The sequence below is a fragment of the Malurus melanocephalus genome, unplaced genomic scaffold (assembly GCF_030028575.1).
Source record: "Malurus melanocephalus ecotype Western Australia unplaced genomic scaffold, MMel_1.1 scaffold_266, whole genome shotgun sequence".
NCBI classification, from domain to species: domain Eukaryota; kingdom Metazoa; phylum Chordata; class Aves; order Passeriformes; family Maluridae; genus Malurus; species Malurus melanocephalus.
The window spans coordinates 301330-304228 of record NW_026623498.1 but is presented as its reverse complement, the minus strand read 5'-3'; positions in this window follow the sequence as shown (position 1 = coordinate 304228).

Below are 2899 nucleotides of genomic sequence, written 5' to 3'. Positions count from 1 at the left end.
GGAGGGTCCCTGGGGTGACAGAGGGGCTCGGGAGGGGCTGTGTCCCACTCTGCTGGGGGAAGGACGGGAAGGGGGCAGGAACAGCTCCATCTGTCAGATAAATCTTCAGCTGTTTACTTAAATCCTCAGTGTTTCTTCATTTGTTTGTTTAAGAGTTTCCCTGCCAAAAAAGAGCAAAAGGAAGAGGGGAAGCTGCCTCTGTTGGCCACCCTTCCCCAGCTGGAGGGGCCCGGGGCACTCCATGGACAGGGGCAGCACTGGGGCCACCAGGGAAGGTGAGGGGATCTGCTCAGGATGGACCCATTGTCAGAAATGTTCCCATTTCTGAGCAATCCCGGCCCTTATCAGGGAAACCGTGTCTGAGGGACTCCAGAGAGCCCCGTTCTTGCCCCAGGGCCTGCGTGAAGAACTTGGAAGAACTTGTCACCCCTTCCAGCACCCACTGCACCTACAAATACTCCGTGTCTTTTTTTCCTCTCTGCCCTCACTCTTTTGGTAGCATTTGCTGCCTCCAGGGTTGGGTTTTGTCAGCTTTCAGATACTGATGGATCTGTTCAAGACAGCAAAGACCCAAAAAGTGAGGGCTGGRGCCTGGATGTTGGATTTCGTGTGGCAATATCTGCCACAGAGGACTCAAAGCATCTCCATAACCCAACCCTTTATCAACACCCCTAAAATAGTGAAAATCACACATGCAGTTCCTTCCTCCACGCTTTCACCCAAACTGGCCTCTTTTCTTGTCCCAGTACTCAGCAACCCGTGTGTTCTGTGGCAGCTGTGCCTGTCTGTGCACAGACACATCCACATTGCTCTCCTCTTCCCAAATTTGGTCACACCAAGCAACGTTCTGCCTTGATTTTTGAAGAAAGACAGAAATTACTTACTAGTGTACATGAAACGCTATGGACATTCCCAACAACTTGCATCTTTTTTGTTCAGAATAGGTAGAGGCTGCTCATTGACTTTCAGAGTTGTTTTTAAAGTTCATGCTCCTCTTGGTGATGATGTGAGGTTTTATTGTGATGTTTGAAAGCCTCAGTGTTCTATGCAGACTGTGTAAATTGGGGAAAAGAGAGTGAGCACGAGCTCGTGCTCATGATGGCAGCTCAGATAAAGCACAGGAGAAGCTGAACCCAGGAGTCCCTGCCCAGAGAATCCCATCCCTGCTCCCCAGAGAATCCCATCCCTGCTCCCCAGAGAATCCCATCCCTGCTCCCCAGAGAATCCCATCCCTGCTCCCCAGAGAATCCCATCCCTGCTCCCCAGAGAATCCCATCCCTGCTCCCCAGAGAATCCCATCCCTGCTCCCCAGAGAATCCCATCCCTGCTCCCCAGAGAATCCCATCCCTGCTCCCCAGAGAATCCCATCCCTGCTCCCCAGAGAATCCCATCCCTGCTCCCCAGAGAATCCCATCCCTGCTCCCCAGAGAATCCCATCCCTGCTCCCCAGAGAATCCCATCCCTGCTCCCCAGAGAATCCCATTCCTGCTCCCCAGAGAATCCCATTCCTGCTCCCTTCCCACTGCAGAACTGCAGCAGTGACCGTTCTGTGGGTGCAGGCAGTGCCAGCGCTTCCAAACCCAAACCCAAACACAAACCACCTCCTCCAGCAAGAACACAACTCGAGCACTTCAAACTTTGGGCTTTTTTTTCCAGTTTTTATTGAGTGAAAATGTCAAACCTTGCATCAGTCATGCAAAAAAAAAATCAAATAAATAAAACACATATATTAAATTTCTAATAGCACTAAATTCAAGTGGAAAAATATTCAGTTCTTAATAACGCAGGTGCTGAAGAGACCAGATTCAAGTAAATCAGAGCACACCATCCTGTTTAGGGTGTTTTTTTTCACTTTCTGCATTTTTGTCTCAAAACCTATATATATATCTATATATCTATATATATGTATATACATATAGATATATACACACACACATATATATGTGCATACATATTATTTTTATATTTATATATATACACATACATATTTATAAAACATTAAAAAGAGCATTGGTGGTTCAAGCATTTATTCCCCCCCCTCCCCCATGGAAAGAAAAAAAACAACAACAAAACAAAATAAAATTACACATTTAAAATTCAAAATGAGCTAGCAATGGCTTATAGTCCTAGTGTGCAATATGGATATTACAAAAGGCTAGAATCCTCCCTCATTGTCTTTTTTTTCATTTTTGTTTTTAAAGTTTTTTTTTTTTTGCTACATTGGAAAATTTTTTTGAAATTTTTTTTTCTTTACAAAATTCCTTCCACGCAGACTTTAATCCAGTTGAGTTTGTGGCTAGACTGAACAATCTAGTCAATAGTCTTTATTTTTTTTTTTGCTCTTCAGCAGTGAATGGTAGCAGAATCAGGAGGGTCCATCTCAAGGTTTATTTTGTCTGTTTTTTTATCTTGTTTTGGACAGAATAGTTCCATTTCCTCTCTCTTCTCTCCCCTCCTCACAGAGTCAGTTGAATCTCCCTCTCTTTCTCTGGTCATTCTTTACAGAGTTTGGAATGACAAAGCACCCGCTCTGATGGGGCGTTGGGCTGTTAAGGCCCTTTTTCAGAAAAGCACTTAAGCTCGGGCTTAAACCTGGGCCCACCCAGAGTCATCTGCTTAAGGGTTTTGCTGAATTAAAGCCTGAACATGGCAGAATAAAAAGTCGGGTTGAACTTTCTTTTGTTGTTGTTGAACAGAGACAGTGTAAGAGTTTGAGAACAGGACAGGAGAGGCCCTGAGAGACCCCGACCCTCTGAGGGGCACCGAGAATCCCTCGGGAAACAGCTCCATTCCCGGGCCAGATCCTGCACAGGGGCCACAGAGCTGGGGAGAAGGGCTGGGATGTGGGGAGAAGGGCTGGGATGTGGGGAGAAGGGCTGGGATGTGGGGAGAAGGGCTG